Source organism: Pogona vitticeps, chromosome 1, assembly GCF_051106095.1.
Source record: "Pogona vitticeps strain Pit_001003342236 chromosome 1, PviZW2.1, whole genome shotgun sequence".
NCBI lineage: Eukaryota > Metazoa > Chordata > Lepidosauria > Squamata > Agamidae > Pogona > Pogona vitticeps.
Window position 1 is genome coordinate 129,756,560 of NC_135783.1, and position 25,630 is coordinate 129,782,189.

Below are 25,630 nucleotides of genomic sequence, written 5' to 3' on the forward strand. Positions count from 1 at the left end.
ATTTCTGCTAGATTTGAATTCCTTATTTCTCTACTAATAATTCGTTTCATTTATATCCTGTCTTTTCCCCAGTCACAAAGGCTCAAGATGGTTTAGAAATGATTATAAAATACCTGATATGGCTAAAAATGAGTAAACATTAAGCATGAAAGATATCAAGCACTTTAAAACAATTTAAAAGCATACCATAGAAAAAGAAAAGGGAAGGGAACAGCATCCCCCACTAAAAACACCTCCTAAGTGGTCTGTTAAGTTGCCAAAAGTCTGCTTAAAGAGAATAGTCTTTGAGTGCCCTTGGAAATATGGCAGCAATGAGACAAATCAAGCTTTTCTTGGCAGGGAGTTCCAGAGTCTGGGAGCAACCACCGAAAGGCCATCTCTTGGGACCTTCCCGCATGTTGCTTGTGAAGATGGTGGAATGACAGGAAAGGTGTCTTTCGAAAAACTTAAGACCTAGTGAGGCTCAGGTAGGGAAATACAGTCCTACTGATAGGCTAGGCTAGACCTCTTATAGGGCTTTATTATAGCCAGCCCCTGTGATGGGAAAGGGGTTATCAGCCAGTGATGCTGTCATAGAAAGGTATTTGTGTTCTCCCTGTAAATGGCTCAGCTATGCCGACAACATCTTGGACTTGCTGAAAGCTTTGAACACTTCCCAAAGGCAGCTGTGCGTGGCATCCACTGCAATATTCTGAGAGAGATTTAACAGACTCATGAGCCAGATCAGACACTTCAAGGTATGGGCATAGCTGGTGGTGTACCAGGTCCAGCTGTGCACCTGGCTGTGAGAGTTCTCCTTCAGACACACATACACACCCCTCGCCAGTTTCTTCCTACCAACAGAACCCTGCTGACACAAGTTCATGCTTCAAACGGTCAACCTTTACCTCAGGAACATCTGACAAACTGTTTACACCTTCGAGAAGAATAACTTTCAGCTCCTCCTCTAATGGAGAGAAGAAAGGGTCCGTGGCTTGGAACTCAGGTACTTCAAACAGCCCCAAGTCTTGCAGAATTGCTTCCTTGAGGTCTGATGTTTCGTGGGGGGGGGGGGGTCTCTTAGCAATGGCAAATACAATAGGGGCAATGTGTCAGCTCCCCCATCCCGCTCTCTCCCTGGGATCCTTCCCAGTGGACACCATTCCCCACCATCTTGTGAGTGATGCCTTTTGCCTCCCCTGTTGGATCGTCCATGCTGCCTCCTCTTGCTGTTCTCTTTCTATCTGTGCCCTCTTATTTTTTATCTTCCTGCTCCATTCTCTGATTTCACACTCCCCCTAGTAAGAAGGCATCCTGGGTGGGCAGTAATCCCTACATCTTTCTGAATCTTTTTTTTGGGGGGGGGGAAATCATCACTCTTTCCACTTACGGGTCCAGGGATTCTCCATCCAAATCCACTCCTATGTCTCAAGTAGTATTTGTTTTCTCCTTTCTTGTTTCAATTGTTTCTGCCTCTGTCTCCCCTGACCCCGCTTGTGTGCCTTCCTCTCTTTATATCCCTCTCCTTCACTTCCTTTCCCTCTCCTTCCTGATCCAGATTTCCCACTTTTTTCTTCTCTTCTCTCCCATCCTTCTCAGGGGGCCTTCCCCCTCCTCTTCCCTCCTTCTCTCCTTTTTCCACCTTTCCTTTTTCTCCTTCCCTCCCTCATCCAACAGGTGCCCCCCCTTTCTTCCTTTCTCTTTCTCACAGCTTGGGTATCTATGCTTCCTTCTCCCTTCCAAGGCAGAGGGGATAGCACTCAGGTGGGACAGCTTGTTCTTCCACCCTCCCTCTCACAATGGCCTGCTGAAATATGGGCACTCAAGCTCAGAGAGGAATCCAAAAGTATGTTCAAGCTGTGAACCTGAGTTTTCAAGGTTAGTGTCATATGACTTTTGACTTCGCAGGAGAGCCCCTCTTTAGTGCAGGCTAATCTTCAATTTGTTTGTCTGCAACTGGTCCATTATGGAGACCCAGACTGCTTCAGATGGAAAGAAGGAATACAGTGGGGGCATATTTGTAATACTGAGCCCCAAAACTCCAGACCACCTCTCCTAGTAGCTCCATGTATATATTAAATAACATGTTGAATAATACAGGAATCTCACTGGCCAGAGTGTCAAACATAAGTTCCCAGCAATAATTTCTTAGCTTCTCCCTCCAGGAAGGACAGATGACATTGCAAAACGATGCATCAAAGTCGTATCCCATAAAGGTGTTCCAGAAGGATATCAGAGTGGATGGTATGGGTTGTGTCAAGAGACCCAGCAGAATCAACAGATATCTACTCCTCTTGTCCAGTTTTTGGCATCAGTCATGTAGAGGAATTTAACCAAAATTCAAAACTCTAGAATACTCATCACCATCTCATTCAAGATAACAGATGTAATATGTATGTCCCTCAAACACATTTAGAACCATCTCCACTTGACCTGGAAGGTCAGTTAGTCAACAGGAGACATAAAAAGCAAACAAACAGAAGGCTCAGATTTTATGACCTGCATAGTCTTAATGATGAATTAACTAACATACAGTAATTCCTTTTCTCTAAGGTACATTGCAAGTTTTCTAACTTTAAACAAGCTTTACAAGTTTTGCATCCAACTTTACACAATTTATTCTCTGACTCCTTGTCTGTAAACAATTGACATGTGTTCTGATGTCAGATGCCATTATTACTGTATGCTGATTATTCAAGATCTGATCTATATTGCTCACTGAAGCCTTTCTCTCTTTCTGCAATATTAGAGATAACAGTCATCATCTACAGTAAAACTAAGATTTAGGGCTCTCCAAGTCTAAGAAGATGCATGAGTAGATGCTTAAAGGAGCCTCATGGTGCAATGGTTAAACTGCTGTACTGTGGTCAAAAGTGTGCTCATGACTCAAGGTTCAGTCCCAGGTAGCCAGTTCAAGGTTGACTCAGCCTTCCATCCTTCCGAGTTCAGTAAAATTAGTACTCAGCTCACAGGAGGAGGGGGGCAATGCATAATTAACTTGTAAACCACCCAGAGAGTGTTTTAAACACTATGGGGCAGTATATAAGCAGCGCACTTTGCATTTTTAAATAATAATCATGTTGCTCAACAAGTGCAGTGTATATAGTCATTTTATTCGATATGTGCACTATCTTCAGACAAATGGCTAAACAGGGACTCAATTGGTGGTATTCATTCATTTTGAGAATCAACATGGGGCAGAGCAAGGAGCTCAGAGACACTTTTTGGATGGAGTCCCCAAAGACTCTGGAAAAAAAATGCAGCTGCACTATTTGCTATCATCTGGCCATGCCACTTACGTTTTCCTATTTGTGGGAATAGGTTTTCCAACGTTCCAGAAATGCACAAATACTAGCAAGCACACAGATCACGACTGGAATGTCTCCATAAGACCAAAGGGCAGGTGGTGGTGGTGGGAGCTCACATTCCTAACTCCTCCCAGTTTCTAAACTGGAGTTTTCATAGAGCTCCTTCCTTTCTAACCGCACGTATCAGACTAACTACTCTGTGTAAATGTTTCTACACCAACATGGTCACTTGGTTCCTTTAGGGCTCCAGGCATTTTGTAGTCGATTGTTACCCCAACTCTCATATTGTGTAGCCGCATGGATAAAGTATGTCAATGCTGAGGGCTAAGGCAGTCCAGCTACTATATTTTTGGAGAGCAATACTTGGAATGCCCAAATGTGAGGCAACATCATACTATCCTGGAAGGAAGTTAGAAGTCTCTAATGGGTGAAGGCAGGGCCCCCTGTTTCCACTAGTGCTCCGTGATTGAGTTCTGAGATCTTTGCCATTGAAGCTCCTACCTTGGGTGAAACAAGAGCGAGCAATGGTGTGACCTTGGTCCCGACAATATATTGGACCACTTGTCATGATCCTGTTTCAATGGTGCCTAAATTCTGCTCTCACACCCACTTTATTTTCTGGCATTTGTTACCCAACAGAGACCTATCAGGCTAATTATGTAAGGAATTTTTAGTTCCTCAATGGATAGAATTTTATTCTGAATGGGTCATATGGCACTGAGGCCCTTTGCTCTCTTTGAGACAAGAAAGAACAAGCACCCTGCCAATGATGATTATGGCCACCCTAGTTCTAGAGTTCTGAACTTTCTTTCATGTATTGCTCCACTATAATTTTTACCATGATGTCAGAGAGGAAATAACCAAACCCTTCCCCCCCTTCTCTCTCATTTGCCTGGTAGAGAAAACAATTTTTATACATTTACTATTTACGTAATAAGACCCCTTCTGTTACCGAATTGGTTTCAAGGATTTTTATGTTGCAATAAGGGCAAAAGCTCAATTAATGCAAACCTCATTTATTTTACTGCTTTAATCAGGAGTGGCTTGATCTGCCACTGTGTACATCGTGCGTCTGGGTGACTTTCTAAAAAATTTGTTTTGCTCTACTGACAGTAGCCAACATTGCTGTTGAAAAGCCAAGAGGGGCAGGGATCAAGAGGGCACCTGGTCTGCCTAATTCTAACAAGCATCTTGTCTGCAATCTCAGGCAGCAACTGAAATTGATCTCACGGCCCATGACCAGCAGATGCTCTCAAGACTGCTTCAGAAATTATGGAGTCCAGATATGTATGACTGCAAACAACTTTGCCTGGAAAGCGCTTTGCAAAATCGTTACAGAGCCCTTCCAAGCACCAGGCTAGAATTTATCAGGACAAACACCACTTGTAAAAGCTCTGTGGGGTGAATCGCTGATAGCGGCAGAGAAATAAGGTTTCTTTGCCAGCATAATATGGCAAGCAGGATGATATTCTCTCACTTCTGTTTTAACATTTATGTAGAGATGTATACCATCTGTTCCTTAGGCAACGTCCTGCCCATTTCCTTGTCTGAAGTCCTCAAAAAATGTGGGGGAAGCTCCCCATGGCTCAACAGAATGCTCTGGAGCAACTGTGTTGAGAGATGTATTTGTCTTACCATTTCACATAACAACGCACCAGCCATCTCCACAAGAAAAACCCACAAAATAATCAGGGATCCTCTAGATTTCATACATCTCCACAGCTAACCACCATAATTGTTCCCTACCTGGCAGGGGAGCCTAGTTACAGTTAATCCAAACAAATTGGTAGCACAATTAAATTGAAAATCGCCCAGAGAGTGCTTTGAGCACTAGGGGGTGGTATATAAGCAGCAGACTTTAGTTTGCTTTGCTTCTCAAGGGCGTGAACCAACACTGTATATAGTTGTTGTCAGAACCACTTCTCCCTAAAGTGATAGTGTCTTGGGCGAGGACTCACTGGAGACGCAAACAACCACCACTTTTTATGCCTGAGACAGGTCCTTTAGCCTCAGAAGCACGTAGTCCTTGTTCTATGGACAAGCTCAACCTAAAATAGACCTCTTGGCTGCTTACAAGGCAATCAACCATTGACTGTCTGCTTCCTTAGACAGCACAACAGACAGACTGTGGGACCTCTCTGTTATAGTACCAATTAGTGACCTTTCCGCTCCACACTGGATTTAGGCGCAGTCCTGCTGTCCAAGAGATATGTCCTGTCTTAGAATTACAATTGTTTTATTAAGAAAATAAGACAGTTCCATTAGAATACAGTTGTAGCCTTAAAAGCATATTCATATCCAAACAGTTACTACGATTCAAATAAGCTTACTATTCTTGGGTTAAAATAACAACAGCTAAAACTATGCTAAGTAATCATCATGACAAGCATCCTACATAACAGCTCACTAGAGTAGCTGGGCAAACCTTCCTCCCTCCTCTTTTCTTTCCCTCTCTCACATACATGAAAAAACCCACAGTTTTTCTACTCTTCTCCAGACCACCTTCTTTCTTACACTTTCAAGTTGTCAACCAATTAGGATTATGAGAGAGTAACAAAGTTCACCGGCCCTGTTTCACATGAAATCTGCAGGTGTTTATCTTGTTCCCAATTAGGAGGAATGTGGTGTGTGGTCTTCCTCTGTTCTTCTCTGGATCTTCTCAAACTCTGTTCCTTATCTTGGAGCAAGTCCAAACTCAGAAGAACAATCCCATGAGAACATTCAGTGGCTTAAATCCAAACTATACAGAAAACTTAACAGACTCCATCTTTGTATGACTACAAGTACCATATGCTTCCTAATTCCTCACAGTTGTCATGATGTTCAGAAGATCTTGGGTAAGACCAACAAAGATGTCATTAACATGCTCTTTCTCCCAGAGTTCTTCAATACCACAGAGGAACATTCTATGCTAATTCAGCCAAGAAAATCGTTGCCTATAGCAGTGGTTCCCAACCTGGGGTATCCAGATATTCTTGGACTAGAACTACCAGAAGTCTTCACCACTAGCTGGGCTGGACAGGATTTCTGTTAGTTGTGGTCCAGGAACATCTGGGGACCCAAAGCTGGGAACCATAGGCCTATAGGAAGGGCAGTACACCAGGGCCACTGCTCTGTCTCTCTGACCCAACACCAGATATAAAATCTCACATCCTGCACCTGGGTAGACTAGTCTTCTGGTGAAAAAGATAGCACTTTTGTAGAGAACTGTAATCTTCTTTCACTGATGGATCGACCAGGCTTGATGATTCACCACATATCCTGCCAAGCTCAGTTGGATCAAACCTGATCTACTCAACTTCCCTTACTGGGTCTTTGACTAGCCTCCCCATCTGTCATAAAAATGTACTTGAGTGAAATTGTATTGTGGACTGATATACTGTAAGACTCTTACATTGAAATTTAAAATTACCTCTATACATGGGATGCGATGCATACAGTACATAGCAGAAGTTGGAGGAGAACTTGGAAAAACCAATTCAAATCCCCACTGGGCTACACCCTCTTGCCCTGAACTACCTCATAAGGTTTGTAGTGAGGATAAAGGAGAAGGAGGAGTGCCATGTGCACTGCCCTGAGTTCCTTGAGGGAAGAATGGATGGATGGATGGATGGATGGATGGATGGATGGATGGATGGATGGATGGATGGATGGATGGATGGTGAGAGAGAGAGAGAGAGAGAGAGAGAGAGAGATCCAAATCCCAAGCCATGTATGCGAAGCACTGGGCTGGCTAAAACTCCAGGAACAAAGAAGGAAACATAAGTAGGCTGTCATGTGGAGTAGTCACAACAGGTTTCTCTCTGAAGCGCACATATTGCTGCAAAGCTATATGTTGCACTTGTACTTCATATGTAAGTGTAAGTAACTAAGGCAGAACTACAGCCAGTTTGTTCTCAGCTGACAGTATGTGGCAAATTATTTATAACCTTTCATCTACTAAAATTTTCCATAGTCTCCTGTCACATTATTCTGTCTTTGGCACCACCTGTTTTCAATTTCCCCAGACATTTAGATGTATTATTTTGTAAATGATTTTATAACTTCTGATGACCTGAATCTACTGGGTAGTCCTCACTCAAGTATATGATTCAGCAATTAATTCAACCGGTCTATTCTACTTGGGACTTCCAATTGAATTTATACCAGTATTTTATTTTGATTTTCATATTTTAGGATGCATCTGGACAAGGAGGCTGTTTTGGGTTGATTTGGGTGGATTCAAAGTTAGTTTATTTTTTGTCATTCACACAGAAGTTTTAACTATCCTAAGCAATTTTGGGGGCAAAAGGCCACACCACACCTCACTACAATTCTCATGGGAATCATAGGACACCCATCATCCTCTGTCACTAACACTGCCCTCTTTTCCTGTCTCTTAAAAAAACCTGGGAAGTGACATAATGTTGAATTGATATAGCAACTTGTGAAACTGGAGTGCTTATCCAACATAGTACTAAATTGGAAAAGCATAATAAAAATATTTGGAGAGACAAGAAGCACTCACTTGAAGGGAGTATTCCCACAGTACTTTCATGCTCTTCAGCAGGGTGTCGTATGCCAGCATAATAGGAACATCCCCCCCCCTTGAGTGCCTCTTGACTCTCTTTCAAATGGTTTTTAAAATTATGCTTTCCGTATTTAGTGTTACAACAGATAAGCACCGCAGTTCCACAAGTTGTTATATTAATTCAGCACTATTTCACTTGCCTTTTTTTTCAAAGGTGCCTAACCATCAGCGTCACCTAGAACTGCCCCTTTAGGCTGATATACAGTAGGTGGAATGTCAGACATGCCAGAACCCAGAAAAAAGTAATGCAAGCCAAATCACTACCAAAAAAATATACAAGGACACACACACACAAAAACAGAACCCTACCCCTTGCTGTCTGAACAAAAAGCAACAAATGTACTTGAAAAAAAGATAGGGCTTACTCTTCAAGCAGCCAATGAAAAAGACATTGACTTTGTGTCAACTCTGGCAGAGACCATGAGTAAACTGCACTGTAGTTGCACCCTTACCCTGCTTTGTTAACTGCTGTGGAAACATTCTTAAGGGTGACGTGCAACTCTTCAAAATTAAATAAATATAATTTTTTTTCCTGCCAATATTGCGGTCTGAAATCCTTGCAATTATATCAAAAGACACACCAGTCATAACAATTCACATTGCTTTCTTTACCTGCTGACATCCTTCCTCTGTTGCTACAGCAGACATGATGTTATGCAATTGACCAAGAATGTTCTAAAATGTTGTGCTTCACTAAAAAGTCTCTTTTTTGGTTTTTTAAATTCCTTTTTTGAATGCATACAAGTCTTTTTATTTTTTAGCTGGAGTAGGCAGCAAGCTCCCAAAGAGGGTGTTCTGGGGGGAGGGGCTGGGTCAAGCCAGAACAGTATTGAATAAATACTGTATGGCTGTATCATTCATTTCTCCCTTAGACCCACCATTTCCCATCATATCAGCCTGGAACTGGAGTACCTAATTCACACAACCCTCCCACTGTAACAATGGCCTATGGAGGATGACAAAAGATTGGTCTCCCTCTCCCCCATCTATCCTAGCTGGTGCAGACTGGCAAAAGTGGTGGACAACCTGTTACTGCACCCGCTCCTCTGCTCTTCCACCACTTATGCTCATCCAAAAGTCATGAAGGTTAAAAGGCTGTTCTAGTGGAAGCAGAGGGGAAAACAGCAGATCATTTGGCAGCAAGAATGAAGAGCTCAGAGAGGTTTAGAATACTTGTTCCCTGCTCCCTCTTCCTATGGTGCATGATCCAATTTGATTTTTAAGTTTCGGTACATATTCTTCCGTTTCCAACAAAGCCACTCACAAAATGTAGGGTATAAATGAGAATTATATACAGTATATTAAACAAATAGATTAAAAGGAGAAAGGTAAATCAACTGAAAGTCAGTATTTTGTACTTTTAGGCCCCCAAAGAAGGAACAAAAGGTAATTGGAGGCAACAAATACAGTGGGGTCTCGACTTACGAACGGCTCGACATACGAACGTTTCGACTTACGAACCGCTCTCATAGGAATATATGGACTCGACTTACGAACTTAGATTCGAGTTACGAACTCTTTTTTTCCCCTTTTTTTAAAAGCTAAGTCATCTTAGGTTAAAAGGAAAAAAGAAAAAATATCCCCCTCTAGTGGCAGAAGGCGGAAAAGCAGCTTCCCATTAGTTTCTATGGTCAAAAAGAGCAGATACGGATTAAATGGTTTTCAATGCATTCCTATGGGAAATGCAGATTCGACTTAAGAACTTTTTGACCTGAGAACTGCCTTCCAATACGGATTAAGTTTGTAAGTCGAGACCCCACTGTATGCTTTAGTTATTAATGTTGAAGGACAGGCTTAATAAAATAGCATCTTAACCCAGGATGCCTCCAACTATACATACCCCCTACACATGAGAATTTTCTCAGAATCTGCTATGTGGCGTAAAATGCACATTTCCTTTTTTTTAGCTAATGAAATTATCTTAGCACCATTTAATGGAAGTCACTTTTTTTTAAAGTGCAGATAATACCTGCCCAATCTTCCTCCAAAAGTCAGATTTTGGAGCTTTTGTGTCCAGTATTGACTATGGCCAGAATCTTGCTGGTGTTCAGTTAAGGTCAGTGTATCTTGCCCATGGCTGAATCGAGGTTAAACGGTGAAGTGCCAGGGTAAGCAAAATGCATCTCAGCACCTTGTCAATTAGCTGCAGTTAGATATGGTAAATTACACAAACCTTATACAAACACCAGTAGGATTTATATTACACATCTTACATATGTAATTAGATTAAACAAAATAATTAATGCAGGCTTTCCATGTGATTTTTTTTCTCTTGAAAGATTTCAAAATTTTGAACTAATATTTCAAAGTAGTTCTGAACTTCTTTATTGCTAATCACAACAAACCCACACAACTAGGAAGTTTTGCTGCAAAATTATCTCCTCCAGGTTCCCTGTGCATATATCCCCCCCAACATGGTTGAATATAGAGACTGCAGTTCAGTGAAACTTAACATCTGGATACGGTAAATCTCAGAAGCTTCTAGACAATGTAAGAAGTGTTAACCAATTTTTACTGAACAATATTAACATTATAATTAAAAATGATACATTTAGATAAGATTGTGTGTTTGCGTATATGGACACAGATACATATGCAGTACGTATTCTCATTTGTTCTGGCCAACTGTTGAGAGGTTTTTAAATTAAAAAATAAATGGTATAGACACGTGGAAACGTCCTGAAAATTAATTACTGTCCTACTTATCTCCAAGACATTTTCCATTGGGCGCTTTTATTTTATAACAGAATTTAATATGACCTCTATTTTTTCTTTGTAAATTTTATTGACATTTCCCCATTTTAATTGTATAGATTATGGAAGTGCTGATTAAACAGCAGAAACAAAAATGTTGAAGGGCAGCAGAAGCATGGAAGTTTGGAAAAAGAATACCATATCTGCTCACCTTCAGGATATGAATCTATAAAAATACAGTTCAATTCTGAGACAAGAGATTCTGTAACAAGCTTGGATAGTCACATGTAATAAAAGTGAATACGATGATATACTGAAGTCATCCATAATCATAATAGGAAGATACTTTGACTAGAACTCTCAGTTTTGTATGTCTCAAATAGATACTTCTAGCATCAAATCTACAACCAGCCTTTTAAATACAATGAAGCGCATACAGTATTTGGCACAATAAGTGATAGGTCTATCTAGTTCTACCAACAGCCCACCACTGTTTTAAAGAACATTTTCCTTCCAAATGTTGATCGTTTGCTACTCTTACCATGCCTTACTATTGGATAGGCTAGTAGAAACTACAGTGGTGCCTCGCATAGCGATGTTAATCCGTTCCGGATTAATCGTCGCTATGCGGAAACATCGCTAAACGGAACGGAAAAACCCATAGGAACGCATTAAACTTTGTTTAATGCGTTCCTATGGGGGATAAATTCACCGTTCAGCGATGTTCCTCCATAGGGGCGGCCATTTTGGTGCCTCTAAAACGAGACAGCACAGCGGGTCGGCCATTTTGGAACCGCCGACCAGCTGACCGAAAATGGGGCCTTTGGCATTTTCCCCCAGCTGAGTGGCGGGGGCTTCAAAGCCCCGCCGCTCAGCTGGGGGAAAATGTCGGCAGTCGGCGGTGGCTTTGGAAGGACCCCAAAGCCACCGCCGACCGCCGACATTTGCCTTCCGAGCTCTCAAAGGGCTTCCCCCCCCACACATTGGAGAAAGCCCTTTGAAAGCTCGGAAGGCTCTCAGCGGCGGCGGGGACAGGGTAGGGGGTGTCCGGATGGCTTCCAGGCGAAGCACTGGAAGTCATCCGGAACCCCCCTGCCCCCGCCGCCGCCACTTGGAGCTGCCCCGTGACCGGTCAGCACATCTGAGAGGCGGTGGAGAAGCCTTCCCCGAGGCCTCTCGGACGCGCTGGCCAGCGCGTCCGGGCGGCGGCGGCGGAGCCTTCCCCCTCCTCCCGCCTCTGCCCGACCCACCCCTCACCCTCATCTCCGCCACTGCTGCTGGGTTTCGGAAGCCGCTTCCAAAGCCCAGCAGTGGTGGCGGAGAAGGGGGTGAAGGGTTGGGAGGAGGGCGGCCGGGATCCGGCCCCCGGCCGGCTTCCCCTTCCATGGTCGGACTCTCAGGAGTCCGGCCATGGATGGAGTAACCGGCCGGGGGCCGGATTCAAGCCCCTACCGCCGCTGCTGCCGCTTGGATCCGGCCCCCGGCCGGTTCCCCTTCCATGGTCGGACTCTCAGGAGTCCGACCATGGATGGGGTAGCCGGCTGCGGCACGGATCCAAGTGGCGGCGGCAGCAGGGGTCCGGATGCCTTTAAGGCATCCGGGGCTTGGATCCGCCGGCCGGCCGGTTCCCCTTCCATGGTCGGACTCTCAGGAGTCCGGCCATGGATGGGGTAACCGGCCAGGTGGCGGATCCAAGCTCCTACCACCGCCACCGCCGCTTGGATCCGCCCCCCCGGCCCGTTCCCCTTCCATGGTTGGATCCAAGCGAACCATGGAAGGGGAACGGGCCGGGGGGGCGGATCCAAGCAGCAGTGGCGGTGGTAGGAGCTTGGATCCGCCACCTGGCCGGTTACCCCATCCATGGCCAGACTCCTGAGAGTCTGACCATGGAAGGGGAACCGGCCGGCCGGCGGATCCAAGCCCCGGATGCCTGAAAGGCATCCGGACCCCTGCCGCCGCCGCCACTTGGATCCGCGTCGCGGCCGGCTACCCCATCCATGGTCGGACTCCTGAGAGTCTGACCATGGCGGGGGTAGCCGGCCGTGGGGCGGATCCAAGCGGCAGCGGCGGCAGGGGTCCGGATGCCTTTCAGGCATCCGAAGGGGAATCCCGGCGGTGGCCTCGGAAGGACCCGTCGGAAGGGTCCTTCCGAGGCTACCGCCGGCTTTTCCCCCCAGCTGAGCGGTGGGGCTTCCGCTCAGCTCGGGGAAAATGCCCCCTCCGAAGGGGAATCCCGGCGGTGGCCTTGGAACGACCCTTCGGAAGGGTCCTTCCGAGGCTACCGCCGGCATTTTCCCCCAGCTGAGTGGCGGGGCTCCCGCTCAGCTAGGGGAAACTGCCCCCTCCGAAGGGGAATCCCGGCAGTGGCCTTGGAACGACCCTTCGGAAGGGTCCTTCCGAGGCTACTGCCGTCATTTCCCCCCAGCTGAGCAGCAGGAGTGGTCCTTTGGAGGCTCCCGCCGCTCAGCTGGGAGAAAATGGGGCCTATGGGGAAAACATCGCAAAGCGATTTTCCCCATAGGCAACATCGCAATGCAATCGCAAAAGCAATTGCTTTTTTGCCATCGCTATGCGGATTCATCGTTAACCAGGGCACTCGTTATATGAGGCACCACTGTAGTATTCAAAAACACTGGAATTCCCAACCTTGCTTAAAATAACAAGATGCAGATTCCTCGCTCATATACTAACTCCTGGACAGTTTCATGGTTTTAGATACTGTTTCCTATAAAACAAATTTGAATTAGAGGTTTCTAGGCCTCTAATTCACAACATAAGTACAGTGGTGCCTCGCATAGCGAGGTTAATCCGTTCCGGATTAACTATCGCTATGAGAAACATCACTCAGTGGAACAAAAAAAAACCCCATTAAAACGCATTAAACTTGGTTTAATGCGTTCCAATGGGCCCTAAACTTACCGTTGAGCGAAGCTTCTCCATAGGGGCGGCCATTTTCGGGCCCTCGCAAAGCAAGGGCGCGGCGGGAAAAGTTGCAGCGGCCATTTTGGAACCGCCGATCAGCTGTTTCCCCCGCTTCGTTGTGCGAAAATCGCTAAGCGAATCGCTTAGCGATCGTCGCACAGCGAAAAAACGCCATAGGGGCCATCGCTGAGCGAACGCTCCAGCGATGGCCCGGACCCCCTCGCTATGCGAATTCATCGCTCAACAGAGCGATCGCTACGCGAGGCACCACTGTATCAAGTAAATCTCAAAATACAGATAATTTTTTCTGAGGTGCTTGCCCTTGTGAAAACCTTCTGTGTGGTTTATTTTCTTCTTCTTGCTCAGATGTGGGAATGTGACACGCTTCTTGCTCATTATCTCAACTTTCAGAATAACTTCTCAGACATTCTGTCTCATGTTTCACCGGGCACTAGCTTTCCTTTTGTAGAAAGGAGCAGGAGCAATGAGATTTTAGCATTTGCACTCTGAGTCTGTTCTCCAGAAGAGATGTGCACAGGGGTTTCTCACAATCACATTGTTGAAGAGAAAGATCTACACTCATGGTGTAACAAGTGCCACATGGTGTTCATTTGTTACAGATGAAAATTGAAATGTTGACATTGATTTTAGAAGTGTGCACTATAACTGTATTATGGATATAGATGCACATATTGTGACTCCCTGACGGATTTTCTTCTCCATTAAGTACAAACACAAACAAAAGTATGTAGGCATGTATGTACATGCATATAAACATTCTTAGTATGTTTCCCAGAAAAAAGTTTTGTTTGTCTGCTGTCATATCATTAAACAGAAGTAGGGGAGTGTGATCCCAGAGAGATTCTTTATACAGTAGTGTAAACTGAAGCTGGAGTTAAAACAGTAACAGTGTCCATTTTGTCTCAATGGAAAGGTCAGCTAGAAGTAATGAAATGAATTTGTGCCAAGCTCCTCTGGTGATGAGAAACGGCACCTAAACAGAATATGTTTAGAATTATCTTAATGTATGCTTAGAACAAAATAATCATTCTGCTCTACTCTTTCCATGCTTCCATTTTATTGTCTGCTCTGAAAGGACATTGGAAAGAATGGACATACCACCATGATTCTGTACTTCTTTATTCACAGCTGACCTACTGGGCTTAAGACAAATTGTGCTTATTGCACCTCTGGAAAGCTCTGCAACTTTGCAGTGTTACCACATTGCATGCTTATGAAGGACTGCAAAATACAATATTGTGACAAACCTGCTACATGAAGGCTTTTCACTATGAACATCTGTGAGAAAGGTCCAGGATAAGCTATCTCCTATTTGCTGTTGTGCTTTCAGTGCACTCCTACTCCTACTTCAGTTCTAGCATCCCAATGAAGTTTATGTCCAAAATGTGAGTAAATAAGTAGGAAAGCCAAATTAAAGCATTTGTGCTTAAGCAAAGGAAAAGCTTTGTAATAGTAACAGCTGATCAACAATGGAATGGACTTTTTGCAGGATGGTACTGTAGACATTTCTTCATTGGACATTGTTAAACAAAGGTTAGATAACCATTGGTCAGAGATGTTTAGCTGTGAATTTCCTTTTTCAGCTGAAGGCTGGACTTGATGAGCTTTGTGGTCCCTTCCTGCTCTACAATTCTATGATTGTATGTGGTATAAGCAGCTTTCAAAGCTCCCTACAGACATACTAAAATCAGCCAAGCAACCACAACGATTAAGCTCAGCTTGACACCTGCTTAATTCAATTCAGTCCACTTATACAACTCCTTCAGCTCAGCTTGGCATTCTTCCCTGGGTAGCTGCTCACCTCTAAGGTTGATTCTGGGGAAAACTACAGATCCACCACTAGGAAAAAGTAAAAACAGAGAAATGGTGGTTTTATGTTGAAAGGATGGGCTGAACTGCTTGTACATGGTCCAATTTATAGCTGCATAGGGGAAATAATATTGTCATGGTGGCAAATGCTCAATCATTAACGCGGTTCTGGTTGTTTTCCTAGGCATGTGCCTGATCACCTGACAGGATATGCTTCTAGGAACAGACTAAGCACCTTATAAATGAGCACCAATTTGCCACCAAGACTTGCATTACTAAATGTAAATAGTAATAGAATTCTGGTCAATGAAATCCAAAGTTCTATTATGTTCTATGAGTTGATATTGTATTAAAATCCTTAACTGATGTACCACCCCTCAATTTTTTTTTAAATCCCCAACTCCGAACCATACAATGCACACATTTACATCTGAATTCCTCTCTAGGCAGCTATAGAAAGTTGGCACTTGTACATTAGACAGCCCATCATTAGAAAGTTAAATCTGATGGTTGCGCAGTCAGAATTTAAGCAGACCTTTGTGACTGAACATGTGCTTACCACCTGAGGACCAATCATAAAACAAATTTATTTATTTATTTAAATTAATTTGCATCCTGCTCCCTCTGGGTGGTTACAATAACAAAAATAAAGATAAAAACATTAAAAGCAACAACAATAACTCTAAAAACAGATGGCGCAGACCAATCATATAAAACCAGAACAAATTGTGGGAATTGTATAATATTTGTGCTCTGGGTGGGACACACACGTATGTATTTTCAGCACTTAAGGAATTCCCTGTATTTGTAACATATACCGTGGACTCCCAGAAAACAGAAGACCAGCTAGTAAAGGAGAATACTGTATTCCCCAAGCCAGTTTCTACAACTGGTTTGTCCTGTCTAAGGCAGAAGTAAGAAAGTAGAGACTCTCCTAGTGCGGTTCGATTGTAGCTCCCAACAGCCATAGCCAGCATAGCTGTGGATGAAAGAGGACTGCAGCTACAGTCCAACAACATCTGGGAGGTCAAAAGGTGCCCACTTCTGCTGTAAAGAGATGGGAATCTGTAGCTTCCTCTTCACAGGAGAAAAAAACAAAACACCGCAGGTTAGTTTTGAGTGAATGATGACATCTTTCCCCCATTTGTCCTTCTGTTCCTGATCACAGCCTGCAGTGAGTGCTTTTCCCTTAAAATAAAATGCCAGTCATACACAGAACAGCTAAATGGACATTCTGCACTGGAAGAGAGGACCTACGTAGCTCTTAACTTGGTCCATAATATTTGTACTATCAATAATAAATTTGCTAAAATTGATTTTTTTTAAAAAAAGAAAACACCATCAAATACCTACCTAAATATTCACTTACACCCTGATGCTATTGGTGGTGGTGGGGAATGGAATTTCCTCGTGACAGTAAAAGGCATGCTCAGATGCACACATTCATGTTATTAACTTACCCTTTTCAAGGGCTAGGTTCTATTATTAAAAACTTGCTGTCACCAAGAGAGTTCTATCTATCCAAGATTACAGAACAGAGCACTAAAATAGTGGCTTTGGATGCTTGTGAGATGGGATTATTCTGTGGATCTGAATCACTATTAGGTACTATCCAGGTAATTCACAAGCATGCCTACATAATACCCTCTAGAGCATGTACTGTAGACATATTCAAAAGAATTATTTCTGAAGCTGCAACTCCTCTGGCCTTTTGGTAACAGGCTGATGAGGTCTGAGGTTGTGAGCAGGAATATGTCATTCTGTGCGATCCTCACATTCAATTGGCATACTGACCTCAAGCAACCCTATTTAGTTCAGTTCTTTCCACTGTCAATTTCAGGTATTGTGAACTGGCTTAATAAAGAAGCCACTTCAGGACATCAGAAAATTGAACATTTCCCCTGCTCTTTTGCAAAGGGAGGGGCAGGGGGAAATTATTATTTTCACTTCTGCCAGACTATCGCTCTCACTTAGATTAAATAAAAAATAAATAAAGAAAACATTTTCGGACAGCCAGAAATACCAGCATATCTCACCATCTCTGGCCTAATCAAGGAGGCGCGGCCAATTAGGTAGGGCTGGGTGTTGAGGGTCCTCTAATTACCCCGCAACCCCGAGAGGCTCACTCACCTTCACACTTCAAGGCCCATCTCATCCGGAAAGGGAGAGACCCAGCCCAGGCTCCTCTCGTAGGAGCTGAAGTCCTACTTCCCACGGGAGGATTTAAGGGTGGTGGTGGTGGTGGGAAAAGGGACAGGAAGGGACTTTCTTTGTGGAGGACAGTACTAGGGAGGACTCACCATGTCCCTTCTAGGAATCACAACTCAATGCATTTAACCCTTAAATAGAATGGGGATTGGCCGTATCCGGGTTTCTGGGTGTCCCCAGACAAACCCAGAGAAACACCCCTCCATCATGGAGTTTTGCCTTCCTGCTGCCCAGACATTAACTCAGTTTGCTCTTTCCTTCTCTTCTTCTGTGATCTTTCCTTTCAAATTCAGTCCAATCGTTCTTACTGCACCTCGTTGTTGACCCCCATTCTTCAGAATTTCTTTTCTTTTGGTATGAAAAGAAGTATGGTGTAGTGGTTGGAGCGATGGAGTAGGATTTGGAGAACAGGATCTGAATCTCCATTTGGCCATGGAAACTCATTGGGGGAAGTGGGACTGGTGAAACTGCTCCTTAAATATCTCACCTTGAAAGTCCTTTTAGGGTTACTTTAAGTTGGCTCCAATTTGACAGCACAAAACACAAACAAAGAAGCAGACTCAGGGGTGTGCTTTTAATACGCCACTATTTTTCGCTGGCTAAATAGCTCAGTGGTTTAGGTATAAAGTGCTGCAACAAAGATTTTTATTGTATGTGCCACGAGAAATGCCTGATGTACAAGATGGATTCTGAAAAGGAAGAAGCACTTGAGATCATGTTGCAAATATCTGCTGGCTACTAGAATGCACCAACTATTTTCAGAATATCAGTCTATGCTTTAAAATCATCATCACAGTCAAGTCAACTCAGAGTTATGGTGACCCTTTTAAGAACTGGTCACTCCTTTAAGAGTTGTCACTCCTTTAAGAGTTGTCACTCCTTTAAGCAGTGGTCACTTCCCATTCCTTTTGGCAGTTTTTATATATTGTGTGGGCAGCATATAAATCAAATCAATAAATAAATTTTCTTTGCCTTGTGTGTAGTGCTGATTGAGAAACTGCCTGCAACCTGCAGTGTTGCAGTATATGACAGAGGAGTTCTTTCATGTTCTATTTGGAATGGCTATTTTCACTCATTTTGTTGTGCTCATCAAGTGAGATGCACAAACTCATGCCTGCTTCTCACTGAGAGTACCCAGTGTGCTGTACTGTAGGGCATAGGGTGACAGACGAGGACTCTGGAAACAAGGGTTTGAATCCCAGCTTGGTCATGGAAACTCACTGGGGGAATGTGAAACTGGTAAAATTACTCCTTAAATACCACACCTTGAAACCTCTGATAGGATCACTATAACATGGTTTGGACTTGACAACACAAAACTGTTGTGCATATGAAGCAAGAACTCAAACGCAATTTTCTCTTACATTTCAACTTTTCTTCAAAGAGAAAATCTTTTCCAGAGCAGAGTGCTGTCCTCTGAAGATGCCGGTCACAGAGACTGGCGAAACATTAGGACGAACAACCTTCAGAACACAGCCAAAGAGCCCGAAAAACCCACAACAACCATTTACCTCATGAGTATTTTTTTTACCTGAAAGTTTTAAAACCAAGTCACAATATTATACGAAATAAAGATTATTTCTTATTCTATTTCCACAGCCTGTTTTTTCCCTTCCTATGTTCCCTAACGCTTAAGTAACTGAGAAACCTAAGGATGAAATATTTTGCATGAGGCATTGGGTCGGGGGGGGGGGGAGAAGAAATAGCATGCACTTTGAATTTCGGGGTGCAAAACAAGAGGGGCTAGCAACTTCACTCATCAGGCCACGTTGTGGGCATTTTGCTTTGACTCGGCGCAATTATGTCTCGCGGGTACCGTGGGTGTTCCGTGAAGAGGAGGGGAATTAGAACGACGCCCAAGTTCGGGTCTGCCCGGGGGAGCTGCGTGTGTTTTTTTGCAGATACACAGCCTCCACCCCACCCTCAGGAGCGAGCGAGCGAGCGAGCCCGTTGCCAGGATCTGGCGAGAAAAAGGAGTGAGCCGCCGCGTCCTCCCGAAGGGGGACAGCGAAAGAGAGCGCTGAAGTTAAATAGCGGGGAGCGCAGTCCCTCAGCTTCCATCCCGCCTTCCTTGTGCGGATTGACCGCCATCCCTCCCGTCTCCGGGCAAGGCAACCCTCAGCTGGGGCCAAGGCTGCCCACCGTCCCCTGCTCTCTGTCCCTTTTCTTCACTTAGCTTGGAAAGAGAAGAGGAGCCGGGCTGAAGAGGAAAGCGCCCGCCGCCGCCACGGGCACCGTTGCCCCCTCGGCTCCATCAACCAGCCACCGGGAGCTCCTTTCCGGCGAGCTTTGCCGCGGCGTCTGCTCTCTTTCGGAGTCGTGGAGGCGGCGGCGGCGGCTTCTGCCTGCCTGCTGCGGGCGAGTGTTATGGGGGATTAGATGCCCGGCCCCCGCTTGCTCGCCATTCAGCAAGGACTCATCGCGCTGCATGGGAGGACATGGAGGTGGCGGGGAAGCCATTTCCTCCGGCGCAGCGGGACCGCCCGGACAGCCTCCTCGTCCCGACTTGGGCAAGTACCTAACTGCCTGTGTGTATGTGGGGCTTTCTCAGCCTTTCCCGCGTCTCGCGGGCGCTTCCTTCCCCCCCCCGCCTGCCCTCCTGGTCTCAGTTCCCTCAGTCAGTCCCCATCCGCCGTGCCGTTTTCCCGCCAAAAACCGCCACCCGGAGGGGGAGACTTCGCGCCGCCTCTTCCCCTCAGGGGTGGCCGCTTTGGCCCCGTCCGCCCTGTCAGGGCTCAATCTCTCTCTCTCTTTTTTGGCTGTGTTCATGGGGTGGGGGGGAGGGGGGAGAGAAGGAAAGGGTCTCTCGTAGGATTAGTGGGAGTTTGGAGAAAGCGCCTCAAACTTGCGCGGGTCGCCAGCCTGCAATGCCTGGGCTCCCTTTTCCACATTTCCAAAAACGAAGTCCTGGTTGTGGGGCGGCAGCGGCGGAGAGAGAAGGTCTGGGTCCAGGTCCCCTTCTCGTGGCAAGGAAGGAGAGCCCCCTCATCTCCGAAACAGATCTGACTTTTTTGCCAGACTGGGAAGCTCGCAGGGTGAGGGTGGGTGGGTGGGTGGCTGGGATAGTTTGGTCATCACAGAAGTTACTGCCTTGGAAACGCGTCTCGTCCAGGATCGGAGGCGCAGCAGCGCGGACTTTCCTCGGGCATTTGGCAAAAGCTGGTGAAGCCTAAATGCATAGGAAGCCTTCAGGGGGCGGCTGCGTATTTTCGAGGCGAGAGGGAGGCGGACAGGGTGGGCGCTGGCAGACCTCTTCCCTCTCGGACCCTTTTCACCATCCCAGCCCGGCAAGCTCCTTTTCTCCTGCGAGAGGCGGGAAGGAAGGATATTGCAGCCCCCCCCCCAACCATTAACACCCCCGGAAAAGCCAGCCTAAATGGGCGTCCGTTGGGAACTGCAGGTCGTACCAGGGGTAGGCTACAATTCCCCACCACCACCAGGAAATACTGTACAGTAAAAGTCCCATTGTACTCAGTGGGGCTTCCTTCTGAGAGGGTTTCTATAGGACTGCAGTATGAAAAGAGTCAGTCACTCCTACAGACTTCACCTGCTCTCTGTTCACTGTGCTTAGAGCTGCAGCTTTATCAGAGGGGGTGCGCTTCATCCTCCTTTTTAAATAGTCATTAGATCAGCACGAGGGGAGTTCATTTTTAGCTCCTGCTTTTTCCCTCCCTCGTTTTTTTCCCCTCACTGGGTTTGCAGCTTTTTACAGTACATTTAAAAAGTGATTGGCTAATTAAGTGGAGTTTTGGGTGGTTGTCTTGTTTTGTTTGTTTTTCCTTTGTATAATATGTTTAATTTCACTTTTATTTTTGTATATTTGGGTCTTTTAAAGAGTTTTCCTGCTGGAGCCAGATGGTCTTTTCTACCCCATCATTACCCGAATAATTTATGAATTTTTTTTACTCTAGTGGTCAGTTAAAATTTTGGGCAGATAAACTGAGTATATCAGTTAGACATACACAGGTTAACACAGTTACACTGTGAGATGCACTTAAATGTGTTGGTTTCAGCAAGAAATTAAGAAGTACACATAACCATTCTATGGATGCTGGCTGTTGTCCATACCATTGGCAGGAACTAAACTGATTTGTTTGGAAAATTCTTAGCATTGAAAGTACTGTGTGAAATTAATGATGCTCTTTCTATTATAGTTGAACAAACTCTTCTGAAGTGCCAAGAAAATGGCATGAAGGAATGCTATGCACCTGCCTTATACCATGGCAGACTATATGGCAATCTAGACCTGCATTATCTACTGTGGTTGGCAATAGATTTTCAGATTCTCAGGCAAAAACTTTTCACATCCCGGCTATCTCTGATCTAGACCGCCTAGAGTGGTCCTGACCCGACCAGATAGGCGGGATATAAATAAAATAAATAAATAAATACATTCTTAACTAAATATGCAACAGACTGTACTAGAGACTGTCTGCATGCAAAATGTGTGTTGCACTGCTGCATTAGAGAGTCCATCACTTGCAAAAGCATAGGTACCTGAAGACCACTTATTCTAACCCACTCCTTCCTTCCCAGACTATTTCCAACACATTGGAAATAGTCTGTTTTGCATAAACATGTACTGTAGATAGTTGACAACACTAACATGATTTTGAGGCAGACACACACAAAGTCCAACATGTGCCCTCTGCAATGTAAGAAATATCTTTAGAACCAGGAATAAATTTAATATTTGAATATTCAGAAGTTATAGAAATGAAGAATGAAGTACTTGCCTACAAAGACCAAGAAAGACACCATATACTATTGCTGACATATTGTGGTGCCCCCTCCCCCATCACTTGTTAAGAGTAAGAACGGTCCTTTAGAGCCATTAAGTGCTATCACAAGACATTTTAGTAGAAGTTGTATAAAGCATGTAGGAGGTATCACTGCTTCATTAGAGTGACTGAATCTAACGTGGTTACTTTAAATTATAGCTTTTGAATAAATGATACCTTATTTCCATGGTTATTAATGAGTATTCTGTGTTCAGCTCCACAAAAGTAAACATGGGTCTCACAGTATTCTAGCTTTTATGTTAAAAATAACTTTATTTGTACTTATGAGATTACTTTGGAAAAGTGTTTTCTGTTTGCAGTGTGCAATCTTCACTAGTTGTAAGCAATAAGAAATCCTCGTTTTGTCCCTCTTAATTATTATTGTTTGAAGGTAATTGTCAGCTTGACTTGTCAGCTTTTTGGATATGTTATGACACATTTGGAAAAGCAAACTGCTCTTTATTCTCCATTGTGTGTATTTTCTGTAAACAGAATTATTCCTGTATTTTCGAAGGCTTTCACAGCCGGACCCGATAGTTGTTGTAGGTTTTTGTCCAAACAGCCCGAAAAACCTACAAGAACTATTCCTATCTGTTGGATTTTTAGATGGCTGGGAGTTGATGTATTTTTTGCTAACAGAGGCAATAAACATCCTGCTGTTTTTTTCCTATACTTTTGTAACTCTATTGCTGTAGAAGAATGAAAAGAAACCAAATACGGAAGTGTTTAATTGTCATGGCAAGAATGTTATGGTTAGTTCAGGACAGTCCCCTAGGATTTTCTTGCTGGCATGAGTATTTTATTGGAGTGCTATATGTCCATAAGGACGTGGTGGCGCTGCGGGCTAAACCACAGAAGCCTGTGCTGCAGGGTCAGAAGACCAAGCAGTCGTAAGATCGAATCCACGCGACGGAGTGAGCTCCCGTCGCTTGTCCCAGCTCCTGCCAACCTAGCGGTTCGAAAGCATGCAAATGCAAGTAGATAAATAGGGACCACCTCGGTGGGAAGGTAACAGTGTTCCGTGTCTGAGTCGCACTGGCCATGTGACCACGGAAGATTGTTTTCGGACAAAAACGCTGGCTCTGTGGCTTGGATACGGGGATGAGCACCGCCCCCTAGAGTCGAACACGACTGGACAAAAATTGTCAAGGGGAACCTTTACCTTTACCTTTATATGTCCATAAAGTTCTATTGTGAATATGTGTTATAAAATCATTTCTATTTTTGTGTATACAGAAAACTGATGAATAAAATAATCATGGAAGATTGTTGCATAGTGCAAACATACTGTACACCAGTGGTCTCCAACCTTGGGCCTCCAGATGTTCTTAGACTACAACTCCCAGAAGCTTTCACCACCACCTCTGCTGGCCAGGATTTCTGGGAGTTGAAGTCCAAGAACATGTGGAGGCCCAAGGTTGGGGACCACTGCTGTACACAATTCAACAATCAATCAGGTCAAACATAAATCTTGTTGTGAATATCCCTAAACAGGCTGCTAGCCCTAGAGGCAGACAGTGGTACTAGATGAGGAGTCAGTTTTCTGCATAGTGCACAAACTACTAAATGCCACAAAGAATGAAACTGGAATTGGTTGGAAGTTCACTTCTCATTTTGAAAAATGAGAATTTGAAACCTATTTAAAAGTTGGATTGCAACTCCAGGAGTGATACTGTAATATTCAGGTTTTGTTGTTGGGAAATTTTAGGTGGGAAGAGGAGTCTGGAGGACAGGAAAAATGTCTGGAGGACTGGAGATCACAGAAACTGCCTGGCACTTTGGCGCCAGGGGCACACTTTTACTGCCCCTGCATTACAGAGTGATGGGGGAGGATCATCTATTTATAGCGCACTGTTCTATACCATCCAGGACTCAGGATGATCTAGGGTTATGGTTCCCAACCTTTCTCAAGTTGCACCCCCCTTTTATAATAGCCAAGTAACCTATGACCCACCCCCACCACATTTGTATAAAAAGGAATTTTTAATGGGGTAAAGTCATCCATTCTCAGAAAAGTATAGGCTTCTTCCCCCCCCCCCCGAAGGCCTGTATCTCATACATACACATAGACATTAACTTTAATATAGGCTCTGAAAGGTCAAGAAAGAAATTATTTAACAAGGGCTATCACATATAAAGTAGTCTGGGATCCCCCAGAAAATGCTTTGTGACACCCATGGGGGTCATGACCCTCAGACTGGGAAAGACATCTAGAGACTGGCTATCTGGGCTCAGCTATATGGGGAAATTTTGGTTATTCCTTTTAGTTAGCTGTGTATGTGGTAAAACAACAACAACACAGAAATGTGGAGAGATCAGTCCCCTCAGGTGTTTTTTTTTTTTTTTGCACAAAAACTAGCAATTTGTATGATAAAATCACTCTAGAAACAGAACATGTATATTGTATTCAGTAACAGCAGTAACAGTTACCATATGTAGTTACAATCAGAAGATAAAAGGGAGGGAAGGAAATGGAGTCTCCAGCCCATGGAAAAATGCTCCATGTGTGTTGCTCAGAGGAATATCAGAGGGAAGAGGAGCTATCAACAAAAAAGAACAATGGAAGCAAGCAAACAAACAAACAAACAAACAAACAGGAAAGGGGGTTGGGTCCTGTCTCAAATACCAAGCTGGGAAAAGAACTTTACGAATCAAGGACCATAACATTAGGCTGTAAAGCCCGTTTCCACTGATTTGTTGTTGTTGTTGTTTAGTCATTTAGTCGTGTCCAACTCTTCGTGACCCCATGGACCAGAGCACGCCAGGCCGTCCTGTCTTCTCTTCTCATGAGATGGCCAAAGTACTGGAGCCTCAGCTTCAGGATCTGTCCTTCCAGTGAGCACTCAGGCTTGATTTCCACCCAGCGTTAATGCATACAAGTTTGCTGTAATCCCGAAACATGTGAGGAAGACTGTCAAATGTATTTGCATTAAAAATGGTCATGTCGACATTTGATACACTATCCTCCAACATACTGCTACTCTTAACACACAAAAGACTACATTCAAATCTTCCTAATCGAAAGATCTGTCCATCTCTTAGGCATCCTTCAGTCTCGACAGACTATGGTAACGTGCTCTGTATGAGTGTCTCTCCAGAGCACGAAGCCTGGGTACAATAATATGGAGGATAGGCTGCTACCCAAGCAGCAAATCCCCCCTCTCCACATCACTGAAATAGTCCAATGGAAAGGGAAGAGCCAATACAACTGGTTCCAGGGATGTTGCAGGAATTGTCAGAACGACACAAACTGCCTCTGGGACTTCGGCTCCAGATTCTGACTGGAGGTTTACTCCTGAAGCCTTTTCCATCAGTGGATATATTCCTCGTGGCGCAGT

General features: G+C 44.5%; 1 long non-coding RNA gene across 2 annotated transcripts in view; it reads right to left on the reverse strand.

The window, feature by feature from the left end:
• LOC140707449 (uncharacterized) overlaps window positions 1-19,780 on the reverse strand; it is a 35,980-nt gene extending 16,200 nt beyond the window's left edge. For both annotated transcript variants that reach the window (XR_013542874.1, XR_012087532.2), the window contains exon 1: window positions 17,434-19,780. This is a non-coding gene — a long non-coding RNA (uncharacterized LOC140707449). The remainder of the gene's footprint in view (window positions 1-17,433) is intronic.
• Between the last annotated feature and the right edge of the window lie 5,850 nt (window positions 19,781-25,630).